The following is a 12,983-nucleotide window of genomic DNA, read 5'->3' on the forward strand; positions in this document are numbered from 1 at the left end:
AGTTGTTTTTATCCACTTGGATTTCATAGGCACTTAGAATTCAGCGTATCCAAATGGAATGAATTCTTTTCCTCCCCTGGTACTGCTATTTCTTCAGAATTCTCTATTTAGTAAATGGTACAATCAACTGCTCATTTCCTCAAGCAGGAAATCTGGAAAGAATATTGAATTCTCTCTCTTCCTCACCTTCTTCTCCACATCCTATCAATTCTAGCTCCTGGATAGCTTTCACAATTTCCATTTCATCCATTTCCACTTGCCACTACCCTAGTATATACTGCCATCATCCTGGTTTAAGGGTGTGAACACCACTGAATGGCTATAACAACTTCTTAATCGCTCTTCTTTCTAACACATTTATTTTTTATATTATTTATTGTTCATTTTCATATATTTATGTATTCAAAAATGTTTATGCAGTATTTACATGTGCATGATAACTCAGGTGCCAAATTTTTAAAAAGGAAAAGAATCTGGAATGCCTGGGTGGCTCAGTGGTTGAGCGTCTGCCTTTGGCTCAGGTCATGACCCCAGGGTCCTGGGATCGAGTCCCACATTGGGCTCCCCCTGCATGGAGCCTGCTTCTCCCTCTGCCTGTGTCTCTGCCTCTTTCTCTGTGTCTCTCATGAATAAATAAATAAAATCTTTAAAAAATAAAATAAAAAGGGAAAGAATCTGCAAATCACTTTTCCAATAGGGTAGATGAGGAACACATAAAAATCACTATGAATCACTTAGGGATGCCTGCAATGAGGGTATAAAGTGCCAGAGAAGTTCAGAAGAAAAGTACTACTTTCATCATGAGGGGAAAAGAGAGGAGGTTTCATGCAAGAGGGGATATCTGAGCTGAGCTTCACATTTTTTGTCTTGAGAATATTGGGTTGGAAATGATGAAATGATAAAGGGAAGGAAGTGCATGAAAAGGGAATGCTCCAGGAGGAGAAAACAGAATGAAGTTAGACCTGTAGGGGGCCAGTGTGCAAATCATCAAGTCTGGTTACCAGGCAGGGTGTTAAGAGGTGTTTAGTAGAAGATGAGCTGAGAAATAAATGCTTAACATAATTCATGGGAATGCATTGTTTCCACATTCCCTCCCCCTCTGCACACTGCATTTTATTAGGAACATATAGAGATGGAGAGGGCCATATCTGTAATTCTTAGCAAATTGCAGCAGGGAACAGATCCCACTGGCCTCTACAAAAATGAAGTGTGACCCAGAATAATGAAATGACCCTTCAACGCACATTACTCATCAAGTCTAACAACTTCTGAGTTACATTTTACGTGGTTCCTCCTCCCACATGCAACCTTTACAAGAGAAAATTTCTATCAGAATCCTTCTAGGCTTTACATCACCTCCCTGTATTTGCAGGGGCAAATATCTAGCACCTTCTAGTGACCAAAATGTTCTAGTTAGTTCTAAGGGGCTGCTACATAAATAAATGAAAATCTTAGCATATAAGGATATGGTAAGGTAAAGCCTAAGATTCCTTTTCATAATGACATCACAAACATCCAGTTCTAACGCATTTCCCATTGTGAGAGCACTAGAATAAATATGAACCTGCTACTAGAGGCTGGCGATCGGCTTCACGAATTTAGAAATTATAATTATCATTTTAGGTATCAAAGACAGTACTCTTATTTCTCTGAAACAGAGAAAATGAGAAAGAAATGTGAGAGGGCAATTGTCTCCAACTTGAATCCCAAGATACTTAAATCATCTCTTCTTTCCTTTACGTTAAATATTTATATTGATTTCCTAATACTGTAAGGGACACTTAACACCTCTATTTATATATAAATGACTGGAAGAACACTTTTAAACTTTCGACTGAAGTAGATTATTAAGAAATAGGCACTAGATATTGTATGAGGAAGTATTTTGTTACTTTTATGTAGTCCATAAATTACCATCGAACAGATTTAAAACAAAACACAGTAATCCATTATAAACAGGAAAATCTGAACTAATGTTTGCCACTTTAAAGTTAAGCCTATCATTTAAAAAAAGGTATTTTCCTATAAAATCTTTTGTTTGGTTTTGGTTTCCTAAGACTATTTAAGATTATTTTTTTTTCTTAAGAGATTTGCCTTTAAAATTCCATTTATTTTCTGTATCTCATTCTCTTTGACTTTTCTTTTTTTAAAATATTTTATTTATTTATTTGACACAGAGAGAAAACCAGAGAGCACAAATGGGGGGAACAGCAGAGGGCGTGGGAGAAGCAGCAGGCTTCCTGCTGAGCAGGGAGCCCCATTTGTGGCTGGATCCCAGGACCTGAGGTCACGATGTGAGCTGAAGGCAGGTACTTAATGACTGAGTCACCCAGGCTCCCCATCCTCTACTTTTCTAGACCAAAATCTTACATTGAACCATTTTTTTTCTTAATAAATTTGGTATATCCTATTTAATATTCCTCTTCTTCAAATATGTTCAATTCCCTACCAAAGGAAGGGAAGGAAGGAGGGAAGGAAGGAAGGAACAAAAGAAAGAAAAAAAAGAAATAAAGAAGTCATTTCTTGACTCCACTACCTTTTAGAATTCAGACTAATCTTTCTTTATAGATGATCTAAAATTGAAATGCTTTATCTGTTTCTTCTTATACCTCGCTCATTCACTTCTTCATCTACTCAATTCAAATAAATACGCATTGAATTTCGATCACTTTTAAGAGCTAAATCAAATACTTGCATTTAAACAAAGCCTTTGCTGAAATCTATTTCCCCCTTCTCTCAGATACGCTTCATCCTTTCCCACTCTGAATTCCCTTTATTTTTATGTATTCAGTGCATTGTTTTGTTTCGTACTTTGGTTATTTGTGTTTTCTCTAACCTCCTAATCAAAGCTCTTTGAGGTTAGTGACTCTGCCCTGTGTATCTTCTTGTCTCCTGAATGTCTAATGAATTACTTAGACAATTCCCTACAATGAACATTCATTAAACACCTAATATATGCAATGCATTAGCTTCTAGAATTTATATTTAATCAGGCAGGTTTAGGGGAGGAACTCAAAGTAGCATAAACAAACTGAACAAAGACTCAGAAATTAGGAAGCATGAGATGTGGTTTTGCAATAACTAACCTGCTTCTGCTAGATAGAAGGAACTGGAAAGGACCTAACGGGAGAAAAAAACTAGGAGCAGCATGTGGCAAACCGTCATCATGACTATAGAGTAGGTCTGCCCGGAAAGGCTTTTCACCTTTCTTCTGGTAACCATTCTAGGCTTTTCCTACATCAGTCTCCACTACTTGTGTAAATCTTGGTGGGCTCTCTTACCTGGTGTGTCCTGGGCTCCATTGCCTGTGACCGAAAGGAATGTATCATCCAAGCAAAACCACTTCAAGTCCTTCATAAGATTTCTTTCTGGAGTTAACAAAGCAATTCTCTCTGAAAATGCCAGGTTGAAAGGTAGTATCTGGAGTTGCATCTTGTCCCAGGAATGAAGAGAACCTGCCTGAAAACAAAGCAGAGGCAAGCCAATGAATGAAGAAAAGGTAAAAGAAAAATTTAATGACCTCAGGTAAAGCCTTTAGATACAGTCATGGTGAGAGTTCAATACAGCCTGAACTTCTCAGTTGTATAACCCAATAAATTATGGTTTTTGCTTCTCAGGAATTTGCTTGTTTTACTTAATTGGGCCTGAGTTGAGTTTCTGTCAGTTGCATTTTAAAGAGAGTCGATTATGTTGAAAGGTAGTCACTGTTTCTACTATAAAGATGGAAGAACATTGAAAGTCTTGACAAAAGTGTTAGGTGATTAAAGTTATATCCGCTACGTATCCATTCTCTGATTAGTCTTCTTAACTCCAGAGGGCTCCCCTTTTGCTCTCTTCACACTGATTCCTGCAAAAATGTTGATAGATTCAACGGTGCTTTCTCAGTTTGCTTTTTTCTTGATTTCATTACAGTGTATGATGATACTGAGAATCTATTCTCTCAATTGAGTCTAAGGCTAAGAAAAAAAGGAGTTTGTGCCAGAGTTTAGCTTGAACCTGGCTTTACTGTGTTTTAGTTGCATGATCTTCCACAGTTCACTTAAACATGGCTTCAGTTCCCTAATCTCTAAAATGAGGGTTAGTCCACTCCCCTCATCATTTAGTGGTGAGGATTAAGAAAGATCATACATGGAGAGGGATAGAAATAAATTGTTCGGTGTGGGGTAGCTATACAGTGTGGAAAATAAAATGTGTAATTTTTCGCTCTGTCTCAACAGGTAAACACTGATAAAGTTTTCTGGCTAAATGCTTTCCTATCTTATTTTTACATTCATGTACAACATTTTAATTTCTTTCCTTTATTAGAGAATAATATCCCAAATAATTAGTATCTCCTTTTGAAATATTTCAGATGTATACTTACTTTTCCATTCCAATTGCTACCATGTAAGGTTTGACCTGATGACCCAGAAAGATTTCTTAGCCCCTATCATTTCCTCTTCTAGTCTATCATGTATTCTGCTGTTAGATTAATCTTTCTAAAGCATGAAATTTTTTTTAATAAATAGGAAGCTTACATTTTTTTCCTACTGCCAACTGTACTAAGTGCAGGTTCCTTTGCTTCATTTGCAAAATCTCCCACATGATTTCACATTAGTTTTTCAACTACATACCATTTCTTCGTTTTACTTAGCTCTCTGGGGGTATAATTTACATATAATAAATTTTCTCCATTTTAAGAGTAGGGTTTGATGAATTTTGGCAATTGTGTACAGGCTTAGAATCACAGCTACAAAAAAAAAAAAAAAAAAAAAAAAAGAATCACAGCTACAATCAAAGTATAGACATTCCCACTTGTCTCAGAAGCTCCCCTGTGACCTTTTGCCATCACTAGCTACCCAGCCATGCCCTAGGCAACCACTGATCTTCATTACTATAGTTTTGCCTTTTCTAGAATTTCTTATCAGTAATATTATAAAGCAAGCAGTCTTTTGTGTTGGACTTCTCTCACTTAGCATAATGTTTTTAGATTTGTTTTTGTAGCATATGGGTTTTTTTTTTTGAGATTTATTTGTTTATTTATTTGACAGACAGTGTGTGTGTGTATGTGAGCTGGGGACAGGGCAGAGGGAAAGGGAGAGAGAATCTTTAAGCAGACTCCCTGAGGAGCATGGAGACAGAATCAGGGCTTGATCTTAGGACACTGAGATTATGACCTGAGCCAAAATCGAGACTCAGCCATTCTACTGACTAAGCCACCCAGGTGCTCCTGTAGTGTGTTTTATAATACTGTGCTCTTTTTTGTTGCTTTGTAGTTTCCAAAAATATGGATGTAACACGCTTTGTTCATTCATTCATCATTTATGAGTATTTAGTGTGTTTCCAGTTTGAGGTCATTATGGAAAAGTGTTGCTACAAATGTTGTATAGGAATCTTTGTTCGGACCTATTCACTCATTTCTTTTGGTATATGCTTAGGAGTAGCTTTGGTGGGTCCTATGGTAAGTATATGTTTATCATTTAAGAATCTGAACTATTTTCCAAAGTGGATGCACCATTTTGTGTATCACTGGCAATATGCGAAATTCCAGCTACCATTTATTACTCAAGTATTTTTTGGCTCCATTCTGTTGTTCTCCTTTTAAGATTGGCTTATACCATCTATTTTCTTTCAATTTTCTCCGTTCTTTTCTTTGGCTGATATCTATTGTTCTACCTTCAAGTTCCCTGACTCTATGGTCATTTCCATCATTTCACTATTAAACTCAACCAGTGAAGTTTTCATTTGTAATATTTTTCAGTTCTAGAATGTCCTTTTTGTTCTTTTTGTCATGTATATTTCTCTGCTTAAATTTCTTATTTTTGGGGAAGCCTGGGTGACTCAGTGTTGAACATCTGCCTTTAGCTCAGGGCATGATCCCAGTTGGAGATCGAGTCCAACATCAGGCTCCCTGTGAGGAACCTGCTTCTCCCTCTGCTTATGTCTCTGCCTCTCTGTGTCTCTCATGAATACATAAATCTTTTTTAAAAATTTCCTTTTTTTTTTTTTTTTTTTTACTTACTGCAAGTGTATATTCTTTTTACTTTAAAATCCTGGTTGGTTCATTCCAACATTTAGATAACCCAGGATTTGGTCTCAGCTGATTTTCTTTTTTCTTAAGAGCACATTCTATTTTCCTGAATTTTTGTACGTCAGATAATTTTTGGATCACATCTTGAATTATATGAATATTAAGTTATGGAAACTCTGAGTTCCATTGTTTTTCTTCCGAAAAGTATTATTTCTTTTATTTTAGCAGGTAACTATCTGATTTGGACAATGACTCCAATACTAACTCAAATAAGTTCTTTAACTGAGCTACTATGAATCTCTTGCACATGGATGTGGTTTAGGGGTCAGCCAAAGATGTGGGCAGATAGAAGCTGAGCATCTCCTGCATGTCTATTTTATCTTCTCTGAGATTTTTTTCCCTCTTTCTCAGTTTCCCCTGGATTCGGTCTTGTGATTCCCCAAACCAAGGAATCACGGGTTTTCTCATCACACTGACTCCTCCTGGCCCCAGGCTAATACCTGCAAAAATGAGAAGTCTCTTTGCGCAATTCCTCTTCTGTGTGTGTGTATTCCCTAAAAGAATCTGTATGCTGCTGATTGCTTTAAAGGACCTTTTCGTAGCTTTTTTGGCGTTATGTCCACGGTTTATAGAGATCTTTGACTTTATAGCGGTTGTCTTCAGGAAAGCTCAATCCTCAATTCTGTTTCTCTTGCTGTAGCTAGGATTGTTACTCTCTTTCTCTGCTTTTTCTCTCCCTCTCTCATTCTTTCCCCCTCCCCTCTATGTTTATTGAAGTTTTACACAGTTCTTGACATCAAAAAAACCACCTTCTTTTTAGATTAACAATATAGAATGCCTAAATTTCAGACATTGACCAGTAATCTTCCGCCGAAATAGTTTTTTCCTGAACTCATATTAACTACAAACTTGAGTATTTGAAAGCCATATTCTCATATCTATTAATACCTTTTAAGTTTAGGAGGATAATGTGTAACAGTGTTAAGTTAATTGAATTGGAATCAGAGGACAGAGTTTCAAGTTTAAACTATTTTGCCTTGGATCTAGTAATTTTACCACTGTGTTTTAAGTTTTCCATCTTGAAATAACTTTACTAAAAATATTCCTGTTTCATAAAGTTCATATAATTGACAGTGCCATTTACCTAGCTTAAAAAATGTTTTAGACTTTCTCTCACATTCCACAGCCAGTTAGTTTCTAAGTTTTTCTTGTATTAATGCACTACTCTAAATTACTTTTTTGTTGTTTTTGTTATTGCTGCATAGTTGAACCACCTGCATCTTTTTCGTATACTATTGCACTAATTTCATAACTGGCTTCCCTGCCTCTTGGCTTTATAAAACTCTGCTTTCCAATCCACTACCTTCGCTGCTACCTACAGACAGACTTCTCTATAAAGCAAATGTGATCACACACCACTAGGGGCCCTGACTAAGGGTCAGATCCAAACTGCATTGCCTGAATTAAAGTCCCCTCATTATCTGACCCTGCTTACACACAAGTTCATTTTTTGCTACTCCCTATAGACCTCACATGCTCCAGCTAAACAGAGCTGCTTGCCTTTAATAATATATTTTGCACTCAAGTGATCTCATGCCTTTGTACATGTTGCTCCTCTGCTTGGAATGTCCTTCTCTGGAAAGTCTTTTTTATATTATACACAAAGTCACCATATCATGTAGGTATGATCCTACCTCAGAGACACTGTACAGGTGGAGAAACACAGTGTTTAGAATCCTTTTGATCCTTCAATAATAAGGTAATAAGTACAGACAGGCACTGAAAGGATGGGTGAGTGAGAATTCATTTACCCAATAATACAAAGCAATCTTGACTTGTTTAAGAACCAAATACATACTATATTATAAAGGTCATTTTAGGTTTTTATCACTGTTCCTATAAATTTCAAATTTTTAAATAATTATCAAAAAATAATTTTAGAGCCTTTGAAGAAGAACATTACCTAGATTACGCAGTTTAAAATCATTAAAATCTGGGAAATGAGCAAATGCAGAATCTAAGTCATACATAATAAAGTATCATTGGCCCTTAAACGACCAGCTTATTTTTGAAAGTATGGTATAGTATCATTGCTTTATGAACACATTTGGGGCTAATATATGCCCATTCTAAACATTATCTCAAAAAAGTGGGGCCTGTGTCCTGTAATTACGGCTTTAATGTATTTTAAGTAAGACATATATTTTTAAGAAATGTCTTTCAAGAACATCTGAGCAAATTCTTAAGTCTTTATGTGCAATTGTTGGCTGACGTTAGAGATAGTCAGTAATCATGCCTCCAAAATTGCTATTAGTGAATCAAATTAACCACCTTCATTCATTTATTCATTCATTTATTCATTTGTTTAAGTATGTATAAAGCGCCATAATGCATCCGGTATACTTCTAGGTATTTGGCACAGAGCAGTACACAAAACAGACTAAATCTCTGGTTTCATGAAGTTTACCTTCTGGTGTGGAGAAGCAAATAATAAATAAATACAATTAGGTCACAATAAGTATACTGAAGCAAATATAACAAGTTAAGGAGACAGAGTGAATGAGGAGAATGTTATTTAGATAGCAGTGAAGACAACCTTTGAAAGTGACATCTGAACAGAGATCTATAGGAGAGAAGGACTCATATAGCCATCAGGAGGAAAAGAGAGTTCAGGACAGAGGGAATGGTAAGTGCAAAGGTCCTGGAGTGAGAGATTGTTAGGTACCCAGTAAATAAGTCAGGAGGAACAAAAGATCTAGAAATAATGGTAACATAAGATAGACTGTGCAACTGCATTATGGGGGATACGTATTACTTGTATTTAGAGTTAGGGAAAATAATTTCTGGCTGAAAGAATCTTTGAGGTAGTATTTTTGATAGTTCAGTTGGTAGAGATGGTGATTTGGCTAGCCCAAGAGAAGAAATCTTGAGAACTGGGCTTGGAGACCAGTGAATTACATCTTTTAGGGGAAATAGATTAGGTAGAGTAGTCGTGGGAGAGAAAGCTGAATAAAGACGTGTAGAATTGAGAGTTAACTTTGGATCCTGGGATAGGAAGTTTGTATTTCACATGATAGGAATTACAGATTTGTTACGGATTTTCAAAAATGGTTTGACTTGGGAAAGGCTAGATTAAAAAAAAAAAAAAAAAAAAGATGAATTTGGCCATGCTGTATAAACTGCATGGGATGGAGAGTTGGTTGTGGACAGACTATAGAGTTGGAGACCAGATGGATTGTGGCCAAATAGATAATACATACAACCAGACTATGCTGGTACTCTTAAAAGTTAGGATTTATCTTTTCTGCATTAATAACATCTATATCTTTTGTCTAGGTTATAACAAAAAACAGCCAGGAAGCTGTGCAGGTGGTATACTTGGCAAATGCCATAACTTGACAGATTATTCAGCTCCATTTTTTATTTCTTTCAGAGCTGAAATATGAACTTCTACTGCCCCTATAAAATCTTTCACAGTATATTATTTATTTTTAGCCCATTTTGAGTAAAATACATATGATTTATGAGGAAAGTTGAAGTAAAATTTCATCCAAGCATGATATTTTATTAGTACTTTTCCTTCTGAAGCCCCTTGGAAAAGAAAAAAAAAAAGTGCTAATCTCCTGCTATGAGTCTTCGGGATTTTCCAAAGAATGAGTAATACTCTTGCATTTTTTTTTTGAACTTTAGGAGAGTATGCCATTTAATTTCTCTCTCTCTCTCTCTCTCTCTCTCTCTCTCTCTCTCTCTATATATATATATATATATATATATATATATCTACTGGGGGAGAAGATGTTCCCACTTAATGACTTTCTGGACTAAAAGCAAACCGAGTCTATATACTACTGCACTGAGGTATCTGAAAATAACACTATAATGTATGCCTTCAAGCCTAACTTTCTTTTCCAGTATTTTCATTTTTTTTTTCTGGAAAAGAAAATTTTACCATCATGACAATTAGGTCATAAACATATAAAGGTGATTTCACTACTCCTCTAGTGATATTTTACCCCTTCCCACTTAATAGATTAGCTCTTCTGAGCCAATATTTTCAGAAAATGTTAATACTTTATGTGTTATATTAGGATCTCCTTCCCAATCCACAAATGAGCAGATGTGTTTGGGGAAATTTCACAAGGTTTTTTGTTTGTATTTGACGGTACAGAAAGTTCTAGTATTCATTCCAAACTGTATCTGACTGGTTTAAGGCAGCAAACTAGAGCCCAGTTAATGGCACAACCTAGAAGATCACATGATCAGTTCACACTATGAATTGGATTCAATTTCCTACATTTTATTGGTGCCTTCATCACTTTTTCATGTGTTTAATGTTTTCTTTTCTATCTCATTATTCACCTTTAGTATGATCCCCTATACAAAAATTGGGTCACAGAACACAGATACAGGACCATAAGAAAAAGAGAAGGCTGGGAGAGTCTAGCAATTACTCTGTAACCACTAATGGCTTCCATGCTACGTGTGCATCCAAATTTCATGATCAGCTTTTAGTGTAAAGCCCAAATATCGCTACGTATACTAGTGTTTGAATCAGAAAAGACATCACATAGACACTAAAAATAGAGTGAACACTGAAAAATCACCTACTCATGTCAAGCGCTTTACATGCATTATTTTGGATAATCCTCACAATATTCCCATGGAGTAGGTACTGTTATTATCTCTATTTTGCAGAGGGAGAATTTGAGGTTTAGGGAGATTAAGTAACACAAACCAGGCAATAACAAAGTTGGTGAAGATCCAGGATTCAATCTCAGGCAATTTGATTCCAGAGTACCAGCTCTTAACTGCATACCCACAAAAGAAAAACATAAAAAGCAAAACTTCTTGCTTTCATTGCTTTTGGCTTCAAATGATATAGGGTGGGTCGATTCCCTCAGGGTGTTTGATTGAGAAAGTGGGAAAGATGGGCAAAGGGAGTGTAGCTCATTTGCCTGTATTCACAGATTGTGGTAAGTGCTGTTTATAAGGCAATTCTATTTTGTTAGAATTCTTGGGATTTTTTGGTAAGACTTAACTTATAAAAATGAGATAATAGTGCCCAGTTGATAAAGTGTAGTAGCTGTGAAAAGAATAATGAAAAAGCACAATAGAACCTATTTAGGATTAATCTCATACCATAAATACCAAATATTAGAGATGAAAAACGTTCAGTCTATTTTCCCTTAGGGTTCTGATAGTAACCTCAGCTGATGCATTTAGAAAGTGATCCCTACAATCTTGGGATACAAGAAAGTATACAGAACTTTATATTTGTAAATTACAATCAGTTTTATTACATTATCTTTATTTCTTTTTAAAAAGTTTGATTCTTCAGTTTTTTTTTTTTTTTTTTTGGATTCTTCAGTTTTTAAAATGATGCCTGGTATCAGGCTACCTCAGCTGTGTAGCCTCCTGAAAGTTGAAGAAATTGAATCAGGCACTTTTATTGATACTGGAATAGATCCTCATTTCTCATTTTTCCTAGAAAATTCCAGTGAATTTAGAAATTTCAGAGAGTTTTTCATAGGATGTAGACTTAGACAGCCTGGGGCAAGGCAGATCTTTCACCACGAATCAGCCCCATGTTTTAGTTGGATGAGATTCACTTTCCTAGGAGCAATAGTGAAATCTACTATTTGTCAACACATCAACTAAAGGTGACTTAAAAAAAAAAAGAAAAAACAATGACAAGACAGACTGAATGCTAAAACTGTCAGCAAAATGTACCAAATTCCTTCTAAGAAGGAATGATATGCCATCTTGAAGATTCTTTCTACAAACCTGGTTACCTGTGCTGGAACTCTAGGTTTCTTATTTAGTGTTATTAATTAATTAACGAGTGAGTGATACTTCTGAGCAACTGCGTTGGAAGCGTTGATTTTAAAGTTCCTTTTCTTTTACCTACATTTCACAGATTATAATACACAGGGAGATTTGAGAACTTGAAGCAAGCGCTTTTGCAATAAGAAAAAAACCCAGTTCTCTAGGCTAAGCGTCACTGATTTTTTCCTAGCGATTTCTCTCCTGGTGGATTTCTTTGTATCATTACACCTCGCCCTCGAGTCCCCTGATGCTTGGGCTGTCAGGGCCCTGGCCCCCAATTCAGTGGCATTTAGAAATCCCCGGGGGGGAGGGGGGCAGCGGATCGGGAGGTGGGTAGGTGTGAACAGTGTGAACAGTGTGGTGCAGGAGTCCCTCCCGTCGCAGAAGCCAGCGCTCATTAGCTATGATGAGTCTTTTTTTTTTTTTTTTTTTAATCCCCTTTCGGGGGCGAAGATGCTGGAGCAGCCGGGGGGACAGGCCGGAGCAGTGGCGTTTCCTCGACCCCGTGCCCACGGTCGGGCCCGCACCTTGCGGGGCTCGGGAGCCCACTCTGCCGCCGGCTGGCGGACGCCGACACTAAGGGGGACTTGGTGGCCAGACACCTGCCGAGGGACAGACCCCGAGGAGGCGCTGGGAGGCTCGGCCTCCAACCGTGAGCTCTCAGTGGCCGAGCCCCGGCGCCGGGAGGGCAGCGTGGCGACGCCGAGGCCTGGAGGCCCGGCCCGGTCCCCTTGCACCTGCTCCGGGGGGCTCGGTGCACGTCACGCGTGACGCCCGGAGCCCTCCCCCCCCCGCCCCTGCAGCCCTGAGCGCCGCGGGCGGTGGAGGCTCGGCGGCCGCGGGCGGTGGAGGCTCGGCGGCTGCGGGCGGTGGAGGCTCGGCGGCCGCGGGCGGAGGCAGGGAGGAGGGCCCGCACCCCGCACCCCTGCGACCGCGGCCTGCGCCGGGGGGAGGGGGGGTGGCGCGCAGGGCGGGGACGGGGGATGCTGCGCCCCGACCCGGGGGAGGAGGGGTGGCGGCGGGACGGGGTCCGGGACGCGGGTGTAGCCTGGCTCCGACTCCTGCACCCAGCAGCGCAAAGCGGGGGGCGGGGGCGGGGGCGGGGGGAGGAGGGCGGGCTGCGCTGTGTGTGCGCGCGTGTGTGCGC

The 12,983-nt window shown here is 38.6% G+C and overlaps 1 long non-coding RNA gene across 1 annotated transcript; it reads left to right on the plus strand.

Moving 5' to 3' along the window:
- The first annotated feature begins 684 nt into the window (after positions 1-684).
- On the plus strand, positions 685-3,586 carry LOC125754336 (uncharacterized). Its single transcript, XR_007408291.1, has 3 exons — positions 685-1,623; positions 2,178-2,309; positions 3,406-3,586. It is a non-coding gene; the product is annotated as an uncharacterized LOC125754336 (long non-coding RNA).
- The last annotated feature ends 9,397 nt before the right edge of the window (positions 3,587-12,983 follow it).

Source organism: Canis lupus, chromosome 34, assembly GCF_003254725.2.
Source record: "Canis lupus dingo isolate Sandy chromosome 34, ASM325472v2, whole genome shotgun sequence".
Taxonomy (NCBI): domain Eukaryota; kingdom Metazoa; phylum Chordata; class Mammalia; order Carnivora; family Canidae; genus Canis; species Canis lupus.